Source organism: Dama dama, chromosome 19 (genome assembly GCF_033118175.1).
Source record: "Dama dama isolate Ldn47 chromosome 19, ASM3311817v1, whole genome shotgun sequence".
Lineage (NCBI taxonomy): Eukaryota > Metazoa > Chordata > Mammalia > Artiodactyla > Cervidae > Dama > Dama dama.
In genome coordinates this window covers 29,325,240-29,352,921 of record NC_083699.1, presented here as the reverse complement: position 1 = coordinate 29,352,921, position 27,682 = coordinate 29,325,240, and positions in this window count along the sequence as shown.

Here is a 27,682-nt window from a genome sequence, read left to right as displayed (position 1 = left end):
TACTTTCTTCAATTTAAGTCTTAATTTGGCAGTAAGGAGTTCATGATCTGTGCCACAGTCAGCTCCCAGTCTTGTTTTTGCTGACTGTATAAAGCTTCTCCATCTTTGGCTACAAAGAATATAATCAATCTGATTTTGATATTGACCGTCTGGTGATTTCCATGTGTAGAGTCTTTTCTTGTGTTGTTGGAAGAAGGTGTTTGCTATGTCCAGTGCATTCTCTTGGCCAAATTCTGTTATCCGTTGTATGTGGAGTACATCATGAGAAATGCTGGGCAGCATAAAGCACAAGATGGAATCAAGATTACCAGGAGAAATATCAATAATTTCACATAGCAGATGAAACCACTCTTATGCCACAAAACAAAGAGGAACTAAAGAGCCTTTTGATGAAAGTAAAAGAAGATAGTGAAAAAGTTGGCTTAAAACTCTACATTCAGATAATGAAGATCATGGCATCCAGTCCCATCACTTCATGGCAAATAGATGGGGAAACAATGGAAACAGTGACAGACTTTATTTTCTTGGGCTCCAAAGTCACTGTGGATGGTGACTGCAGTCATGAAATTAAAAGCCATTTGCTCCTTTGAAGAAAAGCTATGGCAAACATTGTGTATTAAAAAGCAGAGCCATTACTTTGCTGACAAAGGTCCGTACAGTCAAAGCTACAGTTTTTGCAATATTCATGTACAGATGTGAGAGTTGGCTTATAAAGAAGGCTGAGAGTGAAGAATTAATGCTTTTGAATTGTGGTGTTGAAGAAGACTCTTGAGAGTCCCTTGGACAGCAAAGAGATCAAACTTGTCAATCCTGAAGGAAATAACCTTTGAATATTCATTAGATGAACTGATGCTGAAGCTGAAGCTCCAATACTTTGGCCACCTGATGCAAAGGGGCAACTCATTAGAAAAGACCCTGATGCTGGGAAAGATTGAAGGCAGGAGAAGGGGATGACAGAGGATGAGATGGTTGGATGGCATCACTGACTCAATGGACATGAGTTTGAGCAAGCTACAGGAGATTGTGAATGACAGGGAAGTCTGGCATGCTGAAGTCCGTGAGGTTGCAAAGAGTCGAATATTATTGAGCAACTGAACAGCAGGCTGATTCATGTTGTTGTATGGCAGAAACAATACAGCATTGTAAAGCAGTTATCCTCCAGTTAAAAAAGAAAAGAAATTAGTTGCTAATAATTGGTTTTGTGGCAAGAGTTGAAACCTATTTATTACTTTGCTGTAAGATTCACTATCTATATACCTGACATATGAATAATGTTAAATAAATGCTCACTAAATGGATGATTAAATGTTTGAAATTTACAAAAAAGGAAAATTCTTCATACATGTGGCTGGAGTCTTTTCTCTCCTGTGATATAAAGTTAGGGTGCTTTTGTTAACCAAGTTCTTTACTGTTGGATTCTCTTAACTATAGAAGTTGAGAGTCACATATAAAAATGGATGTGAAGATCCATTGAGAGTTCTGTGTTTACGCACATGAAATCTATACATATTGTGGGTACATATACCATCCTAAATTCAGAGTTGAATATTATCAGAGACAGCTGGACTTCACTCCTGCTTCCCCCTTTGTATGACCTTGTGTTTCAGTTTCCTCAGTTGTAAGATTTAAGCACAATATTTTCCTTTTTGTTCCTTTTAATTCTAGCCTTCTGTGTCTCTAAACACATGCACAAAACCAGTTATAAAATTACCAGTAAATTTCACTTGACCTGATTTCATGGATCTCCTTTTTCTAAGAGAAAAAATTAGAAATTCTGCTTGAGTTTTTTTGCCAAGGGTCTTTGATGAAGTTGTCAAAACCTCGTGTTTGATTTTTCTTTTCCTAATTCCAATTACCTGTAGGAAAAACAAGTGAGAGTATTCTTTTTTTGTGTGAGAACCTGGGGATTCTATTCTGGTATTGAAACTGGAATATCTCCAGGCCCTTGTGAAGTGAGTACAAAGAATACATTCTGAGAGTGAGGCAGAATTCATCCAGTCTAGAGACCTGCTCTTGAGTCTGCTGGAAAATCTGCTGTCTTTTGAGTACAAAAGGCCCGATCTAATGTGGATTCTTGCAAATGGTGCTCACACCGGGATCCTGCGTCACCCAACAGGGAAGCAGCTAATTGGCCAGACAGTTTTGGAATGAATTTAGCTGCTGGTTGGCAGGTGGGGTACACCGTAAAGCACCGCAGCATCCAGGCTAGACAGTAATTTGTTTTTAATTACCGTGTTTGCTTGGGAAAGGCTGTAAGGTATACTCATTGCTCATATTGGTCTGCTAATTGACTGTTTGGAGATTTGCAAACTGGGTTTTACACAGCATCCTTCTCGATTGCCTGTGGTGATCTGCATAGCATGTTATTCATTTAGCTTTTTTTCCCTAAAATTTTGTCTCAATATCTCTAATAGAGATAAAAGGGCAAATCTCTCTGATTAAATCTCTTAACTTCAACTTGTAAGCATGTAAGAATGTATTACCCTTTAAGCCTGTCTTTTGCTTCATTTTGTTTCCTGGCTTAAAAAAAGGAATATTTTTGTGCGAAATGTTCCCGGATGTCATCAAATCAACACTGATTTATGTGTGCATTCATTCAGCCCAGGGAGGTGGGAGAAGGAGGTGAGGTGGGTGTGAAGAGAGCAGCCAGGTTGTAGGAGAAGCCAAGCAAATGGTAAGCCAGGTGCCTGCCCAGCGGGAAGCACGCCCAGGAGCAGAGCCTGGATGCCCACAGTGGGTCAGATGGGGTTCAGAGGAGCACAGGTGCTGGGTGAGTCCATGCTCACAAACCTGGGAACGTCATGGATCAAGCTGGGCTAGATGAAAATAGGCACTGAGATGACCTACAAGAGTTATAAAGAGGCGGTCAGAACTGGGTCAGTCAAGGATGTGTCGAAAGTGGTGAGTGAGAAGGTGGCATCCAAGTAGAAAGGGCTGTGTGAATTTCTGCCAGCTAGAGAGGAAATCTCCTCTGCATGTTCAACTGAGAGCAGAGACTGGTTTGCTTATAACTGTCTCCAGGTCTCAATTCTGTTGGGATGGGGGATGATGAATTAATACAAATTATTAGCAATCGAAAAAGAGGTTCTTTTCTCAGTATTTGTTGAATTTGTAGTGATATAAAATTCCTGATACAAATTAAAAAATTCATATAAATTTTTTTCATAAAAATTTCAAGTTAAATATTTAGCTTGGCTGTACTTAGGTTAGGGATACACTTTTGTTTGTTTGTTTGTTTTAATCAGTTGTGCTGTAGTTCAGTCCTTCAGGGTCTGTAATAACTCCTGACGTACAGTTGGCATCTAATGAGTTTCACCTAATATTTATTGGGTAAGAGAATGGTTTTTCTTTTGGCAGTATTTTGGCCTCAGATCTTAAAGGTATAAACTGGCTTTGCGCTCATAAAAACTCAACGTAAGCGCAATGCAGTTTAGACCTTTTCTGTGGAATTTAGGTACCAGTTTATCTTGACTTGGTAATCTAGATATTTTTGCTTTACCCTTTTAAGGACATGGGTATAGGTTATGCTTTCAGCATAACTGCCTGAAATTTCAAGTTTGTTTAGTCATTGTTAACACTCACTATTAGAAGTCATCTTTGTGTCAGGGTGCTACTAATATCATATGGTCACAGATGTGGGAATTCTGACCTGGACCATGAGTACCAAAAGTAGAAACATGAGCATCTACTCATGTGTTTGATAATACTTATTTTTTCAAGATTGCACTCTTAAAAACAGCTAAACCACTGCTTCTCAAACCAGAGTCACATCTTCTTCCTTGGCAGGGATGGAGTGGTGCGATGGGATTGATAATGTGTGGGGTTGAGAGCAGCAAGTCAGACTTTTCTGGCTTCATCCCACAGCTCTTCCACTTATTAGTTAGGCCATGGGCCAAGTGATCCCATCTGTACAATGGAAACAAGAGCAGAGCTGGTGTGATGATTGAGTATGTTAATATGTGGAATGTGCTTAGATTGCTGCCAGACCCAGAATAAGCACTTTATAAGTGTTAGCAATTATCAATAAAATTCTGATTGTAATAGCTCTTAAATATGATTCATATTTGAGAAGAGGAAGGTGTGGAGAATAAACTTTGACCCCTAACAGAGGTCAACAAATATGATGGTAGACAGGATGGAAACAGAAACATTCTTTAGGATACCTGAGTGATTTTCTCTTCACCTAGATGTTTAACATATTTCATTTTCTGTTCAGGTATTTGATAACATGGTGGGTATAATCTATACATTTTTTTTTTGGTGAATGAACATAATATAGTCATAGACTACACTAAAAAGGAATTACTTACATACAGATTGATTACTTCTCTGTGGTTTTTTAAAATTTTAAGTATAATAATTAGGCTATACTTTCATTACAAGTGTAATATGAAACAAATATTGACTGAGAATTCAAGTCTTGTTCAATTAATACAAAATAGTAATAACCAAGCATATTGTATTATACTGACAATCATAAAGAAAAATTATCCCACTAAAACAAGAAAAGGGATCTGACATGAAAATTTACATGGAGGAACCTCAAAGGTAAAGCAAAATTTCAAAAGCCAAGTGATCAAAGTTGATCTTCCTAGGATAATCATGACTCTAATAAAACTGTCCTCAGTAGATCTTTGCTGAGGACTATTAACCCAAAACCCAATTGTGACATCATAATCAACTCACCCACTTGTATAATTTCTTCCTGGGATTGCCTTCTATTGTTTGAAATCACATTTAATCCTTCCACAATAGGAGGGTGATAAGCAATTGTGAATGCCTGAATCACACTGGTTTACTCCTTAATTTCATTTGAGAAAACCATTTTATAGACTAATATTCTGATTCCAAGCAGAAAAGAGATGGAATACACAATAATGTGTCTGCAGGGGGTTTCAGCATTTCATTTGGGGTGTCATGTTGAACATTAAAATGCAGTGTAATAAAAAGATGTGTAGAAGAGATGAAATGATGGTGTCCTGCTGAATAACTTAAAGAATAAAAACCCTGCTTTAGCTTCGAGAGCTACATTTTATTTATAGCTTCAACTGATATCTTGACTTCAATCACAGAACTTCTAGTTAGTTTGCAGAGACGGTTTTATAAGTCTCCTGGGTGAAGGGAAATCATTCGCCCTAATTGGTCCACCAATAGAAGGCTAGCTCAAGGAAACAAAGGAGGGAAGATAAAGAAAACTAGTCAGCAATGTGAAAGGTGGAACAGATGTTTCCCAGGGGAAGTGTGCGAGAGCGGAAGATGAGTTTAGAAAACTAAGAACTTGAAGGACAATAGAAGGGCAAGATAAGCTGAACCTACACAAGAAAAGTAGAAAGGGAGGAAAAACTGCTTCACTGAGAGCAAAGAGCTGGTTAAAAGGAGAGAAATTCAAACTGGATATATTTTTTCAAAAGTATAGACCAAGGAAGAGAACATGGCAACACATATAACTATTTGTTAATAGCTCTATTTTCGAGCTTTTAGAATACCATGGTTTTAAATAAAACAACTGAATTTGGTTAAGTAAATTTAAGAGTATATCTCTTAGCTCATACTATGCTTGGACCAAGAACTGGTGTGCATGCAAGTTAAGTCCCTTCAGTTATGTCCAACTCTTTGTGACCCTATGGACTGTAGCCTGCCAGGCTCCTCTGTCCATGGGATTCTCCATCCAGGCAAGAATGCTGGAGTGGGTTGCCACGCCCTCCTCCAAGGGATCTTCCCAACCTAGGGGCTGGACCTAAGTCTCTACCATCTCCTGCGTTGGCACGCAGGTTCTTTACCACTATTGTCACCTGGGAAGCCCCAGGAATGTGTGTAGACTGTATATTTTGTTGTACATGTTAATAGATTATATATATATTTTGTGTTTATGTATAGTTTTATATTATGCTATGTTATATATGATACATATGTATCATATATATACATACACACACACACATATATACATACACATTCATTAGGTTCTAGCCTCCATTTTTCTTTAAGGTTAAGATTACTTACTTGAATGGATAAGGAAGCTGTGGTACATATACACCATGGAATATTACTCAGCCATTAAAAAGAATTCATTTGAACCAGTCCTAATGAGATGGATGAAGCTGGAGCCCCTTATACAGAGTGAAGTAAGCCAGAAAGATAAAGAACATTACAGCATACTGACACATGTATATGGAATTTAGAAAGGTGATAACGATAACCCTATATGCAGAACAGAAAAAGAGACACAGAAATACAGAACAGACTTTTGAACTCTGTGGGAGAATGTGAGGGTGGGATATTTCAAAAGAACAGCATGTATGCTATCTATGGTGAAACAGATCACCAGCCCAGGTGGGATGCACGAGACAAGTGCTCCGGCCTGGTGCACTGGGAAGACCCAGAGGAATCGGGTGGAGAGGGAGGTGGGAGGGGGGATCGGGATTGGGAATACATGTAAATTCATGGCTGATTCATATCAATGTATGACAAAACCCACTGGAAAAAAAAAAAAAAAAAAAAGATTACTTACTTGAAAAATACAAGTTTTTAAAAAGTGTTTTGCAGAACAGAGTTGTTTCCATTTGGACAATGCTCAGTTAAATTAACTTTGAGGATCAGATCCTGTCAGTTCTGCCTTTTAAATATATCCAAGAGGCTAATGGCTCTCATCCCTTCCCCTGCTGCTATCCACCGTCTTTACCTAGATTGTGAAAATCATCTTCAAACTAGCCTCCCTGTGGTCCCAACATCACATCCAGGGAGGTGCTATGGAAATGAAAGTCATGTCATGCTGTTCTCCTGCACACTCTAAAAGCTTCCATCTTACTCACAGTCCGAGGCCAGGCATGCGCCGAGCCTGCAGAAACACCTAGAAGCTCTGGAGCCTAACCTACATGATACAGCCTTTATATCTGTATTGTATTCAAAGCACTTCTTTTCACTGGATAATTCATTTCAAAGAGGTTGCTTTGCTTTCCAGGTTCCACAAACCTGGACCTAATTTCTGGCACTGTGTTCCCTATAACCCAATTCTATTAGAATATAAGCATTTGGTGGTTTTATGGAGTTTGTAATAATTGGGTTTCACCTGTTATTATAATTTGCACTGTGGTTTAATGATTCTTATCCAGGCCTCTCACTGCCCAAGGATTGAGAGTTCCAAACTCACTTTTAAAGGAGAGAAAATAAATGTTAGAATTATCATTTAAAAGGTGGGAAGTTTAAGATGGAGGTGTTTGGTTGTAGAATTTAAAAAGTTTTTTTAAATTGTGAGGAGATATACTTTAACCTAAAGTGACCCAAGAACATCAAAATACAGGAAACTGATTTTTTTTTGCACATGTATCTTCGTTTTATTTATTTTTAATTGATTGATGATTGCTTTACAATATTAGTTTGATATCTGTCATATATTGACATGAATTAGCCATAGGTGTACATATGTCCCCTCCCTCTTGTAACTCCTGTCCACCCTCCACCCTTTCCCACCCCTTTGTATTATTAGGGAGCCCCAGTGTGAGTTCCCTGAGTCACAGAGCAAATTTCCATTGGCTATCTATTTTACATATGTTAGTGTACATGCTTCCATATTACTCTCTCCATTCATCTCTCCCTTTCCTTCTGAGGAAAATGTTTTGACTGAACCGGTTCTTTTAAGATGTTTCAAGTAAAGGAGAGAGCTAATATTGATGATTGATGAGAATGCAACATTGTGTAAATATTAAAAATAACTTTTGGATCAGATGTAGTGGTTCCTTCCTAAACTTGGTGTTCTTTGTTAAAATACAGATTCCAGGGCTTGCCTATAGATACTCTGATTTTGAACCAAAGTGGGGTTTAAAAGTGTATTTATTTAAATTAAAAGTGGTCTTTGGACCTCACTTTGAGAAGCTTTAGGAGAAACTAGAAGACATTAAGGGGGCTTCCCAGGTGGTACTAGTGGTAAAGAATATGCTTGCTAATGCAGGAGATGCAAGAGACAATGGTTTGATCCATGAATTGGGCGTATTTTATGGAGGAGGAAATGCCTGAAAAATTCCGTGGGCAGAAGAGCCTGGTGGGCTACAGTCCATGGGGCTTCTAAGAGTTGAATAGAGCTGAGCACACACACAGAAGACAAGAACACAGGCTCATCTCTTGACCATGCACTAAATGGCTTAGCTGATTTTGAACATGTAAGGTTCTGTTTCTTTTCAGTATTGTCCCAAAAATGTTGGACATGACTTAAGTGACTAATCAACAACAGCAAACTGATGATATTACAGAGAAGGAAATGGCAACCACTCCAGTAATCTTGCTAGGAAAATCCCATGGAGAGAGGATCCTGATGGGCTACAGTCCGTGAGGTTGCAAAAAGTTGGACATGACTGAGCAACTAAACAACAAATGAACATATTACATAATATAAATGCTGTTCACATGCATTATATAATATTCCTAGAATACTGCAAGGTAATTATTATCATCCCCATTTTATGAAATAAATGCAGGGTTTAGAAGGGTTATCTGTTAGCTGTGTTATCTGTTAGCTCAGTGATAAAACCAAGATGAGAAATCATGCTACTTTTAACCCTCTACTATGGCTGAGATGGTAAAGAATCTGCCTGCAATAAGGGAGACCCAGGTTCGATCCCTCAGTCAGGAAGGTCCTCTGGAGAGGGGAATGGCAATCTACTCCAGTACTCTTGCCTAGAGAATTCCACAGACAGAGGAGCCTGGTGGGTTACAGTCCATGGGGTCACAAAGAGTCGGACATGACTGAGCAACTACATCATGCCTGTCACTGCACTTCAGATACAGAAGAGACAGTGAATTCAGACTGTATGCTTCCTACTAAATTCTGTGATTTAGTCAGCCAGTTCAGGCAGATACAGAGCTATTTTCAGCCCACATCTTCATTACAGCAGGATTCAATTTCAAGCAGTTATTGTTCTCCTTAAATTGATGGCTGAAACATATTAAATATGAAGTTAATCTTTTTTTGGTCTAGACTATTCTGTTTCATTAATCACTGCATCATACAGATGGATTCCTTACTAATCAATCTCATGGATTATCACATGGCTTTGTGGGAACAAGTGGCCATGGGAAGAGGAAGAAATCAGGAGAAATGAGTTGACCCCAGCAGTAAGAAACGGCTGAGGATGTTGTAGCAGATTTTCCACTAGAATGTACATCCATCAAATTTTATGACTTGGGAGAAGCAACAATAGCTTCCCCCCACTGCCCACCTGTGTTCTGAACAAAATGTAAAATAAGGCAAACTAGTAGGAAAGATGTGTTGATTGCACATAAAATGGTGGAGAGTGTGATTTCGATGTGCCCTCATACAGCCTTCCTCATGCTGAAGTACAGAGTCAGACAGCCTCCCCTCAGAGCAGGGACCTTTCAGCAGAAGCAGAAGGCCTTCCCCTGGGGGGGAAGGCTGCTCCCAAGAGAACAGGGGGTGCAAGAAGCTGAGTTGTGCATGCTGGATTCCTCTCTTCACCAAACAGATCACTCCTACGTGGAGATGAATAAAGGTAGGGCAAGAGGCCAGGACCTTTGACGGGTGGGGGGGATCCCACCTCCAATGAAACAAAGAAGTGGGGAATAAAGTGCCCCCCAGGCAAACACATTCCATCTAATAAGACCTACGTGGAGCTTGTAATGGAAATGAGATCTTGAGTGGAATTTGGAGGGGATTTCTGTTGGTGCTAGGGAGAGTGGACCCTTCTCTCTCTTCTTTGTTATTGTTCTCATATACAGACTTCAGTGTCTGATTTCTTTTACCTGCTCTGAGCTGAGACATCCTGCTTCCCTCCCACACTGTATTTTAGAGTCTTCTTGGGGAAACCTGCCTCCACTCTAGCTTGAGATTCTGGCCCATTGCATCCAGCACGCTCCTCCCCACCCACCTTGCATATATTGCTTCATGATGGGGGGTGGGGAATCCTCCTTTCTTCAGCAGACAGAAATAGAAGGGCTCTGTTTTTGAGAGGTTTAAGTTGAAGACTTGTCTAGTAGCATTGTTGATATTTTATTTTGGGGAATTAGAAGAACATTTCATTTGAAGGGCTAGGGAGTAAACAGCAATACACAAAATTGGCATCCTATTAAGCCTACACAGTCAAAACTCCCTGAGTGACATTGGCTAGAGAGCTCTATGGTAACCTAGGAAATAAGGATTTAGAGCGTCAGACAACAGAGAAAAATAGCAAATTATTGTCAACTTGCTATAGGAACTCTTTTCAAGCATATGTGTCACAGTCAGGAGGCAGACATTTAAAAACCCATGCCTCAAAGCAAATGTATTACTTGGTTACTCCCTTAAAAACACTTTCATTTTTAATCTTAACTCCAAAATCTTCTGTCCCTATTTTTGTTCCATTCTCCCACCACAGAACTTTCTTCTTACCATCACCAGCACAGATCCCAAGTTTAAGAATCATAGTAGAGCAGAGCTGAAAACCATCCAAATGGTTCTATTCCAACAACCTCACTTTACAAAGGGAAACTGAGTCTGAATGATATTCATTGATTTGCCCAAGGTTCCCACCACCACTCCCACCCCCTCCATCTCATAAAGCAGCAACATACCCAGTGGTAAAACACAGCTCCCCTAATCAGCCGCTGACAACAGAAGAAGGTCACAGAGTTTTTACCTTACTGCAGCTGTTTTCTGTTTGTTCTGTTCTATCACTTTAATGTCTGAAAAGCAATCTAATTTAAAAGTAATGCATAATCCTTTATAGAAGTTTCTAGGGTTGGTATTTCTGGCAATGTTGTCCTTATAGGAACTACTTATTCTGATAATGTTGTTGCTACTATTGATCACTACTTGCTTGACACTATGCTAAATGCTTCACAAATCTAATTTCATTTAACCTTCACAACTATATTACAAGAAACTCATGGAGGTTAAGTTCTTCAGGAGATACAATGTCAGATCTCATCAAATTCATTTCCAGCCTCTACCTTAGTACCCCAGTGAGGACAACACAAGGATCATCGTTACCTTTAAATCACAGACCCTGGCTAATCATAACTGAATCCATTAGGCAGTGTCAGCGTGCTGCTCACCCCATGGGTACCAAGTGACATTTCTAATGAGTCATTCATGGACATGAGGGAGAGGGAGAATTCTGTTGCTAAATATAGCCATCACAGAAGTTGCCTAGAAGGCAGCAGGCCCAGGCTAAGGTGAACTACTAACTAAGTCTGTGAACCTGGGAAAGATACTTACTGAGGAGGGGTGGCCATGAGTTTTTGTTGAGGCCAGGACACAGGCTCTTACTCTCTGGACCAGTATGTTGGAGATTCCATGGAGTGGATCTGTAGGCAAACCTTCAAGTGTCACCTCATCCTATTGAGTTAACCATATACAGTGCTCATCATCCAAGTTCCACAGAGTGCCCTGTATTAGGTGCTTTAGAAACTTATTTTTGATTTTTAGGACAACTGCATGATGCCATTTTAGATATAAAAATACGGAGGCTTAAAGAAGGCCTAATGCCAACGTTTACTATGCCAGCCATAGTAAATGATGGAGTTTTGCCCCTGGTGTGACTGGCTCCCAAGTGTGTTTTCTTTATATCAGGCCACAGAACCAGTACCACCTCTTCTTCTGTCTAGCTCTGCCCCTTCCCATCTTGCCCATGAACTGGTCTGTCAGTATAGTTTGTTTGGAATCTCTAAGACACGCCTTATATTTTAAAAGAAAAAAAAAATTTTTCTTTTAGGAATTCTAGGACTGCTGGTGAAATTTATTTTCTAACATTTCCCACTTGACTGATCTGTGACTGACATTTCTAGTCATACCAGTTATTTGAGTACTTCATTGCAAGAACACTTATCAGCAATCGCTATCTGTAAAATGTATCAAGTGAGTGTTATTGCTGTGACAGCTCATGAGTTCCAAACTGCTTTTACAAACTGAGGGTTTGACAGAGCCAAGATGGATGTTACCAGTTCAAATTGCTTTTCACCAGTAATTTCTGCAGTGATGAATATTGTAACTTGGATGCATCTAATGGGTACAAATGAGGATGGATAAAGAAAATACAGTGCACATAGAGCACTTTATATTTTTATGGGAACTGATTTGATTTTAATCATTATAGTGTTTATGTATGTATGCCTACTATGTACTGAAAAATGTGCTAGATGCTAAGGAGAATATAAACAATTACTGTTGGTCTATTGCTAACTTATATTCTAGATAGAGTGGAAACACACACACTAACACAAACTGTATGTGTTTGTCATTTAGCAAAACTTTCAAGGCACATGTATGCACGTAATACCATTCAATCCTCACAACAGCCCTACAAAGAAGGTATAACCTTCCCGAAATTATAATGAAAATATAGAGATCAAGAGAGGTTAGGTAATATAGCCAAAATGTTGGAGAGCCAGGACTTGAATCCAACCTGTCTGACTACAGGTCTACGTAGGTTCCACTATTCTACTTTGCCAAAAACGAATACAACCTTCCAGTGGGTGGTATAGAGTTAAGTACAATTGATGTTCAGAGAGGGGAGAAATCCCTGTAGGCCAGACTAGTTGTTCTTGGGCAACAGTGAAACAGCTGGAAAGGGAGAAGAAAGGTGACTTCCAAGGAGAGGATGTGAGAAGACTGTTGAATAGCAGTAAGAGTAAGGTCTATTCAGGACAGTAGATAAACTGTAGTAAAAGAATAGAGAATTGTTGAATAGGGGTCAAAGATGATGATAAAGGGGCATGTGGGGCCAGACATAGTGAGTCGTAGGTGCCTGCATATCCAACGCTGACAGTCACCATTCCTGGGAGCTCCCTGCGGCCTCAGTTAGTGCCTTTTCTCCTCCTGGCTTCCCCTTGGTGCAGATTTTTATTTGACAGGTCACTTGAAGTTTTCAGGAAACATTTACTGACTATTATAATTTGGATATTCTCCTTTTAGGGTACTCCTAGTACATGGGATTTTGTCCTGCAAAGTTTATCACTTAAAACTTACCATTTAAAATTCTATATTTTGTTTTTCCCTAATTGTTTTAAGTGAGTTTATCTTATGACCTCAGCCAGATGATAAACTTCTGGAAAGCAGGGACTGTGTCTTATTAATTAGGCATTACTGAGACTACCTTCAAACATGCATATTATAAAAAAATGATAAAATATATTTGAGAACAGAGACTCAGAAGCAGGAAAAATATAAATGGGAATGAGAGGCAGCAGAAGCAAGCACAAGTGCAAACGCCACTGGCATTGCTCCTCCCAGTAAATGGCTTTCTTTGCCACCTCTTCATGCCAAAGTGCTGAACTTTGGCAGCAAGTTGCAAATAATAATAGCATCTCCCAGTGAACAGCCTCCTTGGAACCCCCTTAGGTAGCTTCAGAGTGAGTTACATGGCCTGGCACTTCTCTTTGGATACCTGATCTCAACACTGCCGTTCAAGTGACATCTGAGCAAGTTCTGAGACACCTTCTCATGGGAGCAACATCTGGCATCCCAGAAAAGAAATTTCTTGGTGAGTGTCACTTCTGTGGCACCTCCCTACAATGGTTTATTTCGGAACCCCAGATGATGATGTCCCAGTGAATTCTGCCAATGCAGTCCCTCTGTCCTGTTACACCATGCAGTAGAGCCCAGCTGCCCCCTTGAGAGTAGGTTTTAGAGATCAGCCCTGGGGTAGGGGGTGTCTTCCAGATTTCTTCCTTCTTGGGTCCTCTGCCTTGCTCCTAGGAATAGTGGCTTCTCTGTATATCTGCTATTTTTATATTCTTGATAGTCTTCTATACCCTTTAGTACCTAATCCCCTAGTATTCCAATACCTTATCATAGTTAAGATTTTTTTGTTTCTTTGTTCAAATCACTAAAACAAGTGCTGAGAGGCTTAAGAAAAACTACAGTCGCTTGCTTCAACCATCTTTTACCACCCACTGCACTCCTCAGATGTAGTACTTTAAAACACTTTTATATTTATCTCCACATTTCTATGTAAGTTGTTTATACTGTTATTTCTAGTTTTGTCAATTTTTGATGTTATTCATTCTTACAGTTCTTCAATCATCCCAATAGTTTTGTGACTATATATTGTTTACCATTTAGCCAAGTAATGATAATTTTCCCTTTCTTGTGTAATTAAAAAAAATAGTTTTAGAACTAATAATTGCCTTGGCTATTGCATTTTTAGAATTCAGAACACCTCTTTTTTTTTTAGAGCACCTCTTTTATTTTTGAAATGCTTGACAGATCTGCCAAATATTTATTGTTATGTTTCCCATGTTTACAGATGGATGTGTGAATCTTTTAAAATCCACTTCCCTGTAGAATCAGTATAGATTTGACATAGAGAAACCATTCAGAAATGTCTGACTATGCTTTTTGGCCCCTAGCTCTGATGCTGATCCTTCACAGGGATGTGACCATAGATATATTTCTTAAGTGTGTTAGGCTTAGTTTTCCCACAATAAAAGGGAGAATGCAATTGTACATCTATGAAATATATTCTAACTCTTGGGTTCATGGATCCCTAACTAGTCTATCCAGTGATAACCTAACTCTAGGACTAACTGTAATTCTCAGTATTAGTATTAGTACTTACTTAGAATTAAGTGAGTACAATCTAGCCTCTCAGCAACTTTGTAAAGCTACTATATATTGGGCCATTTTACTCCAGGTAGAAAGACTGATATTCTTTGTCTCTGCTCTTAACATAACTCACTGATGAAAGCTAACTATTGTTAGCCTTTTTATGGGCTATGTAGAAACATGATTCTGCCTATATAGCTTTAATTCTATTTCTTAAACTTGCATTAAGCAACTGATTGTTGAAAACATCATACTAGGTGAAATGGTCATTCATTTTCTTCACAGAGGATAGTGGAGTAACAGTGTATAACAAAAGTTATATAACTAACAATCTTCGAAAATATTCTTATCCCATCTGTTTGTTGGAGAAGGAAATGGCAACCCACTCCAGTATTCTTGTCTGGAAAATCCCATGGACAGAGGAGCCTAGACAGTGAGCTACAGTTCATGGGGTCATGAAGAGTTGGACACGACTGAGCAACTGAGCATCTGTTTGTATATTTAACAAATACTTTTCAATGCCTATGTCTCAGGCAGTTTTCTAGGTTCTGGGGTGGGGGGAAGCAAAAATACACAATAATGGAGCTTACCATTATTGGCAGAGATAAATAACATCAAACAATCTTGGGAAAGAGTTGATTTTCAGCAATGAAAAGTGATACAAGTTGGTGTGTGAATTTGACACAATGAAAAGTCATACAAGTTGGGTATGAATTTGAAAGAAAGGATTTCACTTAAGGAGGTCAGAAAAGGCTTGTCTGAGAAAATGTTACTTGAGCTGAGAGAAGTTGAGGAGGAATTCATGAGGCAACAGGGGAGGGAACAGTCCTCCATGAAGAGAAAACAGTGTTAAGACTCCATGGTGGGAGACAGCCCACCAAATATGAGGGACCCAAAAGCCTGTATGAGTGGTGAGCAGGGGTGATGTAAGATGAGGTGGAGAGGGGGCATTATGGGGTCTCAGAGCCTCGTGAATGTTGTGTTTATTCCAAGGGAATGGGGAGCCATTGAAAGACTAGGTTGAAGGGTGAACTCTGACAACTGTTACTGAAATTCACAACTTGGAGAAGATCTTTCAGGCATCCTTGTAGAGAATAAACTTGAAAGGGTCAGAGTGAATTCAAGTAGGCCAGTTAGAAGGCTATTAATATAGAATTAAATATTTTGCTTCCATTTTAACTAGAGACCATTGGATCTTTAAATGAAGTAATTACTTCCCAAACTGAACTTGTGTTGCAAACCTCTGCCCTTGTCATCTCCCAAATATTTGTCCTTCTTTATTGACTGGGTGTACCAACAGCTCCTGGCCTGTCTTTCTGTAAACAACTAAGCATCCTGATGCAGGATAGTAATTGCAATGTAAGATCCAAATCCTTCCCTCTAGTCATAAATGAGACATGAATTTCTAACAGCCAGGCAATTGCAAAAAGTGTACTGAGGCACAGTTGAACCAGGATTTTATATCTCTTTGATGAATAAATTCACTTACCACATAGGCAAGCTGATGGTTAGCCTTGCAGCCAATTATTAAAACAACAGAAAATTGAAAATCTGCTTAGCCAGAGAATTTCGTTGTGCTGTGTAGACTTGGCATTAAACCCTATTTCCAACAATCTTTATAAAAAATAAACATGTAAGGTTTTAAAATCACCCTGTAGGATGTAGCAGGCACTTTTAAAATTTGTTCTGATGATACTGATGTCACTATATTAAAAACTTTAATTTTGTTGCTTAAACTTAATTTATCCTGAGTTGCCTTTGCCTCAGCTGGAAAAATTGAGATTGGCCTTTCCCCCCTAAAATGTTTAGTGGTGTATATAGTGGCAGGGAGAATGATCAGTTCACCAATTAAGCTAAAAACAGACTAAGATCACTGTAGAGACCTCTTTTAAAATCTCAAACTTGCATTGGTGTGCAGGCCTTAATCAGAACTAGTGCCTGAGGCATGCTTGCTATAGGTAAACAAGGATTTTCACAGTAGTGAGAATATGAAATAACTTGCTATCTGCAATGCTTTATTCTAATTGGAAGACTTAAATAGAAAGAAAGTATTTTGTGTTTAGTGAATATACAGGTTCAGTACAAGCATGGATTGTAAAATCCATGAAAAATATGGATCTCATATGAAAAATCCTGAGATCTAATTCACAAAAATAATTTGGTCATTTTCCTGAAGATGCCCCATCTCAGATGTTTACTAGTAAAGAGATTTACCAAACAGTGCTCTCTTTAGCAAGTTAAGAATCAAAACCATAAGTGTTATCAATTTTAAGTTCCAGGTATTGTGGAACTTGGGGAAATTGTGATTTGGGAAAGCGCTACGTAGAAAAAGTTATACATATTTTCTCTCCTGCTGTTCAATCACAGCAAGAAGTTCCTGATGGTTCCTTATTACTTCAGTTCAGTTCAGTCACTCAGTTGTGTCCGACTCTTCTCGACCCCATGAACCACAGCATGCCAGGCCTCCCTGTCCATCACCAACTCCTGGAGTCCACCCAAACCCATGTCCATTGAGTCAGTGATGCCATCCAACCATCTTATCCTCTGTCATCCCCTTCTCCTCCTGCCCTCAATCTTTCCCAACATTAGGGTCTTTTCAAATGAGTCAGCTCTTTACATCAGGTGGCCAAAAGAATAGGAGTTTCAGCTTCAACATCAGTCCTACCAATGAATACCCAGGACTGATCTCCTTTAGGATGGACAGGTTGGATCTCCTTGCAGTCCAAGGGACTCTCAAGAGTCTTCTCCAACACCACAGTTCAAAAGCAGCAATTCTTCGGTGCTCAGCTTTCTTTATTACTCAACCTGAAATTCTTACCATGATATCAGTGATTCTTCTTAAGCTCTTAGAGCTTTCCTGGTGGCTCAAACAGTAGGAAGAATCTGCCTGCAATGTGGGAGACCTGGGTTTGATCCCTGGGTCAGGAAGATCCCTGGAGAAGGGAATGGCAACCCACTCCAGCATTCTTGCCTGGAGAATTCCATGGACAGAGGAACCTGGTGGGCTACAGTCCATGGGATTGCAAAGAGTCAAACACAACCTAATAACTAACACTTTCACTTTCACTCTGAAGCTCTTAGCACACTAAATCATAATCTTTTGTTTAATGTATTCATTATCATTGTATATTAATTTTTTTGTTGTTTCTGTAACAACTTACTACACACAATGGCTTAAAACAGCATAAATATATTATATTATTGTGTAGATTATTTAGCCTTACTGGGCTAAAATCAAGGTATAGATGTATAAATGGGCTACATCTTTTACTATAGGCTCTTCCACAGGAGAATCCTCTGCCAGGCTTATTCAGGTCTTTGGCAGAATTCAGTTCTTTGCAGTTATCAGACCAGGGTTCCCATTTCCTTGCCAGCTATAGTTGAGGACTATTCCCTCCTGTCTTCTAGGGACATCGACATTTTTAAGTTCCTGGTCCCCTTTCTCCATCTTTGAAGCCAGCTCTTATAAGTCAAGTTCTTCTCATGTCTTATCTCTCTGACACACCCTTCTGCCTCTATTTCTATGTTTAAGGGTGATTAGACTGGACCCATCTAAATAACCCATGACAATCTCCCTACATCCAAGTGGGCTGATTAGCAACTTAATTTCATCTTCAATTTTAATTTTCTTTTGCCAGGCAATGTAACATATTCACAAGATTAGGATATGATCAACCCTGGTGGCTCAGTGATAAAGAATCTGCATGTGATTCAGGAGACCTGGGTTCAATCCCTGGGCTGGGGAGATCCCCTGAAGGAAGACATGGCAACCCACTCTAGTACTCTTGCCTGGAGAATCCCATGGACAGAGGAGCCTGGCCGGCTATAGTCCATAGGGTCACAAAGAGTCGGACACGACTGGGCATCAGCAGCAGCAACTTTGAGGTTGGGGGCATTTTACTACCTAACACACACTAGAACTTTTTTTTTAATTGAAGTATAGTTGATTTATAGTGTTAGTATCTGGGGTACAGCAAAGTGATATATATATTCTTTTCCATTACAGCTTATTACAAGATATTGAATATAGTTCCCTGTGCTATGCAGTAGGACCTTGTTGTTTATCTGTTTTAAATATAGTAGTTTATATCCTCTAATCCCAAACTCTTAATATGTCCCCTGCCCCTTTCCCCTTTGATAACCATACATTTGTTTTTTATGTCTGTAAGTCTGTTTTTGTTTCGTAAGTAAGTTCATTTATATAACCTTTTTAGATTTCACATGTTAGTGATATTATGTGAAATTTGTCTTTCTCTAACTTACTGAACTTAGTATGATCACCTCTAGGTTCTTTTACGTACAACTTTTTTTTCATGACTTTGCTCATTGCTGAGTGAGCAAACTATGAGCAGTTTATCTGTATATCTGTACTGCCTATAGAATAGTGTCTAGCCTTCAGTTGCCATTCAAAATTGTTTAAATATTGAGTAAAAAATCAAGTTTTTAGATTATTAGCACCAAATATAGAATTTCAATTACCATCCAGGAAGAGGCCTTATTTCCACAAATCAATGTGGTAGATATGAAGATGTTTTGAAAAATAAATATTATATAATAATTACATGGTATTATCTTTAAGGTTGTGCTGGTTTTTGTGACAAATATAGTGTCTGTTCCCAGTCCTTCTATCCCTGCTTGCTTCCACTATGGACTTTAGAGTGGGTGCTTCCTTCCTCAGCCATAGGGAGAAATGATGCATTTCTGGCCAGTGGGTTTAAATGCGCATCTGCTAGGGAAGATTCTGGGAAAGGTTTTGTTTTTTCTCTGATAAAAGGGACAGATATAGTTAGCAATCCAAAATGCAAAAGGCAGCAGACCAGAACCTGAATCTTTTATGGTGTTATGGATCAATTAAACCAACTTTGCATATAAGAAAATAAATCTGCTCCATTTCTGTTGCTCAAAGCCAAAAACATCTCTCTTATACACACACACACACACACACACACACACACACAGATATCTCAGACACAGCATCTCATAATCTTCTTGTATACAGATGTTTATCTCAAAGTGTACATCTCATAATCTCTCTCTCTGTATTTATATGTATAGTCGACCCTGGGTATCCACAGGAGATTGCTTCCAAGACCATCTCAGATACTAAGACTCATTGGCTCTTAAGTCCACAAGTCCCTTAAAAAAAATGATATAGTATTTGCATATATCCTGCAAACATCTTCCCCATATAAATCATCTATAGATTACTTTTAATGTCTAATACAGTGTAAATGGTATGTTTCTTGTTCAGTCACTCAGTCTGTCTGACTCTTTGCAACCCCATTGACCACAGCATGCCAGGCTTTCCTGCTCTTTATCATCCCCTGGAGTTTGCTCAAACCCATGTCCATTGAGTCTGTGATGCCATCCAACCATCTTTTCCTCTGTCATTCCCTTCTCCTCCTGCCTTCAATCCCTCCCAGCATCAGGGTCTTTTCCAATGAGTCAGTTCTTCACATTAGGTGGCCAAAATATTGGAGTTTCAGCTTCAGAATCAGTCCTTCCAATGAATATTTAGGACTGATTTCTTTTAGGATTGACTGGTTTGATCTCCTTGCTGTCCAAGGGACTCTCAAGAGTTTTCTCCAACACCATGGTTCACAAGCATCAATTTTTCAGCACTCAGCCTTCTTTGTGGTACAACTCTCACATTCATACATGACTACTGAAAAAAAACCATAGCTTTGACTATACAGACATTTGTTGGCAGAGTAACATCTCTGCTTTTTAATATGCTGTCTAGGTTTGTCATTGCTTTTCTTCCAAGGACCAAGCATCTTTTAATTTTGTGGCTGCAATCACCATCTGCAGTGATTTTAGAGCCCAAGAAAATAAATAGTTGTAAATACAATGGAAATGCTAGGAATAGAGTTGTTGGTGCTTGTAAATTCAAGTTTTGCTTTTTGAAATTTTCTGGAGTTTTCTTTTTTTTCCAAATATTTTTTGAGCAGCAGTTGGTTGAATTTGCAGATGTGAAACCTGTGGATATGGAAGGCATACTTCATGTATGTAGTATATACATGAACACACATGCAAACTTTATGCACATGCTTATACTGGTTATCAACTTTTCAGAAATAAATTAGCTCAAATAAAATATAATTTAAATATGTGGAGGAAAAGGACTTGAAATGCAGTGTAACTAGTTTAGTGGAAAAAGAATCTATCAAAACTCTGTAACCCCTGAAGAAAATCTTTGGAAGGGAATTTTAGAGGAGAGAATAGTATTCAATTATTTCTTTTCCAATATTAAAAGTCAAGAAACCCACCCCCTTTTTTTAAACAAGGCCTTCTTCCATATTCTCTAGAACTAAAACTAAAAGTAGGAAAGCAGTTATCTATTTATCTTTGATCAAAAAGCCAAGACAATTTATTCAGTAACTTCCTTCCTTTCTGCACTGCTTTAATTTTCTTGAAGAAATCAATCCACTTGGGAAATTCTAGTTTCAATCTTTAAAAAAATCTTTTGGAAACTTAGGCTAGCTAGATTTAAAGAAAGGCCAAATGCATGAATAATTATAATTTTTTGTTTTACTTTTACTGATCAAAGTATCTAGAGATCAAAGCTTGAATCTGATATTTATTAAGTTAATTTCAATAATAATAAAAATCTAAGGCTTCTCTGACATACACAGTTATCTGTGCAATTTTGTAGCCCTTTTTTCAGATAGAATGAAAGGATGTAATAATTTAACAATGCAATTCATCTCTTCTGAAGTTTAAGCCTGCTATCTACAAACAGGATGAACCCTACATGGACTGTCAGTCATTTTATAGTACCAGCTGTAGTGTGATCAGTCACTCAGTCATGCCTGACTCTTTGAGACCCCATGAACTGTAGACTTCCAGACTCTTCTGTCCATGGAATTTTCTAGGCAGGAATACTGAGGTGGAGTACCATTTCTTACAACAGGGGATGGATCTTCCTGACCCAGAAATCAAACCTTCATCTCTTGTGTCTCCTGCACTGGCAGGTGGGTTCTTTACTACTGTGCCATCTGGGAAGCCCTATACTGTCAGCAGCATCTGGCAAAGAAGACTGTAGAAATCTTCAGGCACAATTCATAGGAATAATCATGTTATTATTTTATAATAATAAGCATGTTGTTATTATGTAGGAGCATTGTGTGTCTGACTCTTTGCGACTCCATGGACTGTAGCCCGCCAGCCTCCTCTGTCCATGGGGATTTTCCAGATAAGAATACTGGAGTGGGTTGCCATGCCTTCCTCCAGGGGCTCTTCCCAACCTAGGGATTGAATCTGGATCTCTTGTATTGTAGGCGGATTCTGTATCATCTGAGCCACCAAGGAAGCCCCTTTAATATCCAACATGTTGCAAAAAACATTGTAAGTTTTGGTCAGAGGGGATCACCATGAAACTGAGGATGTTTATGCTTCAGGTCCTCTCTCTTGATCTGGATGCTTTCAAGGTGCTATACTTGATCTCATACAAGTAATTTTGTGTTCTTTACAGAGATCTTCCTGGGATTCCCTAAATCATACAAACTTCAGGTCTGTTAAGACTGAGTCTACCTCAGATAAATGTATTATTTGCATTCAGGGAATTAGTAAATAGTTTGAAACTACCTTGTTGTTGTTTAGTCAATAAATCATGTCTGACTCTTTGCAACCCCATGGACGGCAGTGCGCCAGGCTTCCCTGTCTTTTACTATCTCACAGAGTTTGCTCGAACTCATGTTCATTGATTTGTTGATACTGTCCAACCATCTCATTCTCTGTCACCTGCTTCTCCTCCTGCCCTCAATCTTTCCCAGCATCATCATAGTCTTTTCCAGTGAGTCGGCTCTTCTCATCAGGTGACCAAAATATTGACACTTCAGCTTCAGCATGAGTCCTTCCAATGAATATTCAGTTTTGATCTCCTTTAGGATTGGTTGACTTGGTCTCCTTGCAGTCCAAGGGGCTCTGGAGAGTTCCCCAGCACCACAGTTCAAAAACGACAACTTTTCGGCACTCAGCCCTCTTTATAGTCCAACTTTCACATCTGTATTTGACTACTGAAAAAACCATAGCTTTGACTCTATGAACCTGTGTCTCTACTGTTAATATGCTGTCTAGATTGGTTATAGCTTTCTTTCTAAGAAGGAAGTGTCTTTTAATTTCATGGCTGTAGTCACCATTACCAGTAATTTTGGAGTCCAAGAAAATAAAACATGTCACTGCTTCCACTTTTCACCCTTCTATTTGTCATGAAATAATGTAGCCAGATGCCATGATCATAGTTTTTTGAGTGTTGAGTGTTAGGCCAGCCTTTCAGTCTCCTCTTTCACCCTCATCAAGAGGCTCTTTAGTTCCTCTTCATTTTCTGCCATTAGGGTAGTATCATCTGTATAATTGAGGTTGCTGATATTTCTCTCAGGAATCTTGATTCCAGCTTGAGCTTTATTTATCCAGTCTGACATTTCATATGATGTACTTTGCATATAAGTTAAATAAGCAAGGTGACAACGCACAGCCTTAATGTATTCCTTTCCCAATTTTGAATCAGTTGGTTGTTCCATGTCTGGTTCTAACTGTTGCTTCTTAGCCCAAATACAGGTTTCTCAGGAGGCAGGTAAGGTGGTCTGGTATTCCCATCTCTTTAATAATTTTCCACAGTCTGTTGTGATCCACACAATCAAAGGCTTTAGCATAGTCAATGAAGCAGAAGTAGATGTTTCTTTGGAATTCCCTTGCTTTATCAATGACCCAGTGAATGTTGGCCATTTGTTCTCTGATTCCTCTGCCTTTTCTAAACCCAGCTTGTACATTTGGAAATTCTCGGTTCACATACTGTTGAAGCCTAGCTTGAAGGATTTTGAGCATTACCTTGTTAGCAAGTGAAATGAGCACAGTTGTATGGTAGTTTGAACATTCTTTGGCATTGACCTTCTTTGGGATTGAAATGAAAACTGACCTTTTCCAGTCCTGTAGCCACTGCTGAGTTTTCCAAATATGCTGACATATTGATTGCAACTCTAACAGCATCATCTCTTAGGATTTTAATTAGTTCAACTGGAAATCCATCACCTCCACTAGTTTTGTTCATAATAATGCTTCCTAAGGCCCACTTGACTTCACACTTGAGGATATCTGGCTGTAGGCGAGTGATCATACCATGATGGTTATCTGGATCATTAAGACTTTTTTATATAGTTCTTCTGTATGTTCTTGCTACCTCTTCTTCATCTCTTCTGATTCTGTTAAGTCCTTATCATTTCTGTCCCATATCTTGCCCATTCTTATATGAAATGTTCTCTTGATATCTCCAATTTTCTTGAAGAAGTCTCTAGTCTTTCCTGCTGTATTGTTTTCCTCTATTTTTCACATTGTTCCCTTAAGAAAGCTGCCTTATTTCTCTTTGCTGTTCTCTGGAACTCTGTTCCATTGCATATATATTTTCCATTCTCCCTTGCCCTTCAGGTCTCTTCTTTTCTCAGCTATTTGTAATGTCTCCTCAGGAAACCACTTTGACTTCTTGCATTTTTTTTTTTTTTTTCCTTTTTGGTCACCACCTTCTATACAGTGTTATGAACTTCTGTCGTTAGTTCTTCAGGCACTCTGTCTACCAGATCTAGTCCCTTGAGGTTATTAGTCATTTCTACTATATAGTCATAAGGAATTTGATTTAGGTCATACCTGAATGGCCTAGTGGTTTTCCCTACTTTCTTTGATTTAAGCCTCAATTTTGCAATAAAGATCTCATGATCTTGAGTCACAGTAAGCTCTAGGTCTTATTTTTGCTGATTGCATAGAGCTTTTCCATCTTTTCCATCCTGAGCTGCAAAGAATATAATCAATTTGATTTCAATATTGACCATCTGGTGATGTCAATGTGTAGAGTTGTCTCTTGTGCTGTTGGAATAGAATGTTTGCTATGATCAATGTATTCTTTTGACAAAACGCTATTGGCCTTTGCCCTGCTTCATTTTGTAATCCAAAGCCAATCTTCCGATTACTTCAGGTATCTTTTAACTTTCTACTTCTACATTCCAATCCCCTATAATGAAAAGGATATCTTTTTTGTTGTTAGTTCTAGAAGGTCTTGGAGGTCTTCATAGATCCAGTCAACTTCAGCTTCTTTGGCTTTAGTGGTTGGGGTATGGACTTGGATTACTGTGATGTGGAATGGTTTGCCTTGGGAGCAAATCAAAATCATTCTATCTTTTTCAAAATTGCACCCAAGTGCTGCATTTCAGACTCTTTTGTTGAGTATGAGGGTTACTCCATTTATTCTAAGGGAGTCTTACCCACAGTAGTATATATAATGGTCATCTGAATTAAGTTCACTCATTCTCATCCATTTTAGTTCACTGATTCCTAAAATATTGAAGTTCATTCTTGCCATCTCCTACTTGCTCACATCCAATTTACCTTGATTCTTTTTTTTTTTTTTAACACTTCCAGATTTATTTATTTATTTATTTATTTTTCCAGTTTTCCTTTTTTTAATTTTTTTTTAATTTTTTCAGTGGGTTTGGTCATACACTGACATGAATCAGCAATAGATTTACACGTATTCCCCATCCTGATCCCCCCTCCCACCTCCCTCTCCACCCGATTCCTCTGGGTCTTCCCAGTGCACCAGGCTTGAGCACTTGTCTCATGCATCCCACCTGGGCTGGTGATCTGTTTCACCATAGATAGTATACATGCTGTTCTTTTGAAATATCCCACCCTCACCTTCTGCCACAGAGTTCAAAAGTCTGTTCTGTATTTCTGTGTCTCTTTTTCTGTTTTGCATATAGGGTTGTTGTTACCATCTTTCTAAATTTCATATATATGTGTTAGTATGCTGTAATGATCTTTATCTTTCTGGCTTACTTCACTCTGTATAATGGGCTCCAGTTTCATCCATCTCATTAGAACTGGTTCAAATGAATTCTTTTTAACGGCTGAGTAATATTCCCTGGTGTATATGTACCACAGTTTCCTTATCCATTCATCTGCTGATGGGCATCTAGGTTGCTTCCATGTCCTTAACCTATCATTCCAGGTTCCTATGCAGTATTGTTCTTTACAGTGTCAGATTTTATGTTCACCACCAGGCACATCCACAACCAAGCGTCATTTGTGGTTTGGCCCAGCCACTTCATTCTTTCTGGAGCTATTTCTCCATTCTTCCCCAGTAGTATACTAAACACTTTCTGTCCTGAGGGACTCATCTTCTAGTGTCACATCTTTTTGCCTTTTCATACTGTTCATGGGATTTTCTCAACAAGAATACTGGAGTGGTTTGCCATTCCCTCCTCCAGTGGACCAGATTTTGTCAGAACTCTCCTCTATGACCCGTCCATCTTGGGACATCTGCATGGCATGGCTCATAGCTTTATTGAGTTACTCAGGGTCTTTCACAATGACAAGGTTGTGATCCATGAGAATCTATCTCGCAATTTGGAAAAGTTCAGGCCAGTAAATAAATTTGTCACAATCTCATCTAGTAATTATCAAATGCTTTGTAATCTCCTCTTAATCAGAGTAGACACTGCTCCTTGGAAGATAAGTTATGACCAACCTAGATAGCTCATTAAAAAGCAGAGACATTACTTTGCAAACAAAGGTCCATCTAATCAAAGCAATGGTTTTTCCAGTAGTCATGTATGGATGTGAGAGTTGGACTATAAAGAAAGCTGAGTGCCAAAGAATTGATGCTTTTGAACTGTGGTGTTGGAGAAGACTCTTGAGAGTCCCTTGGACAGCAAGGAGATCAAACCCATCAATCCTAAAGGAAATTGGTCCTGAATGTTCATTGGAAGGACTGATGCTGAAGCTGAAACTCCAATACTTTGGCTACATGATGCAAAGAACTGACTCCTTTGAAAAGACCCTGATGGTGGGAAAGGTTGAGGGCGGGAGGAGAAGGGGAAGACAGAGGATGTGATGGTTGGATGGCATCAACGACTCAATGGGCATGAGTTTGAGTAAACCCTGCAAGTTGGTGATGGACAGGGAGGCCTGGTGTGCTGCAGTCCATGGGGTCGCAAAGAGTCAGACACGACTAAGTGACTGAAGTGAACTGAACTGAACTGATATTAAACTGAAAATGATATTTTCAGTTTTAGTATTAATCAGGCTTGACAACATTTTATGTATCCAACATGAGATGTAAATTTCCATCTGCCATTTTTATACAAAAATGACACTGGTACTAGATTCTGGTATTATTCTTCTCCATATTTATCTAAATCCTTTGATCTTTCAAGTTGAGAGGTAACTAATGTATTTTAGTGGATTTTATGTCATAAATAATTCCTCCCCTAAAAAATCTAAGTCTACAAAATTCTGGTTGTGCTTAGAAAAATAAATTGTTTTGCAGCCTTTAAACATAACATAGAGATCAAAACTTTAACAGTATAAGTAAAGAAAGCAAATAAAGGAAGTAAGACCACACTGCTTGTTATCACAAATGGGCCTGGGATCTGCTAATGGTGAGTCAATAAACAGCTCCAAACCATCCTACAAAATAAATAAAAGTACAGTAAAAAAGCAAAGCTGTGCCAGATTATTGGCCTGACTCTAAATAACACAAACTAAGTCTCAGCTTTGGAAATTAAAGGTCTTCATTTACTATCACCTATAATTAAGGAGTCAGATGACTACTGGTGCAAATAATACAGGTTTGCCACACTACTGAAAAGTAATCACTACTGCATTGGACTTACCAAGACCACATCTAACAACTAGATATCATCTGTGGCTTAAATCCAAATGATTATAGTAGGAATCTTGGTAAATAGTTGAATATAAAATTAAGGCCTTAAAATTTCAGGCAGAGAAGCATGTTTGGATTCTTGGATTTGGGCACAAACATTTAATTACATGCTTATGTATTATAATGAAATAATAGAGTTTTGTGAACAAAATGTGAACCAACTATTCAGCATTAACGTCAGTGGGAACTTTTGTTCCCAAAGAACAAATGAAATAGGACTACTGAAATTGGCTTGAATTTCTTAGGCGTTTTCTCTGAGTCTACACAAATCCAGTTAAGAGTAATTAGAGCTATTTAATTAATTTTCCAATCATTTCATCTGTACTTTTTCTGTATCATTTATGAACAGTTTGTTAGGTATTTGAGTATCAGTGATTTCTCTCTCACTACATTTTAAGATCTTCCAGATAGGGCTCGAGTCCTAATGCTCTTTTTTG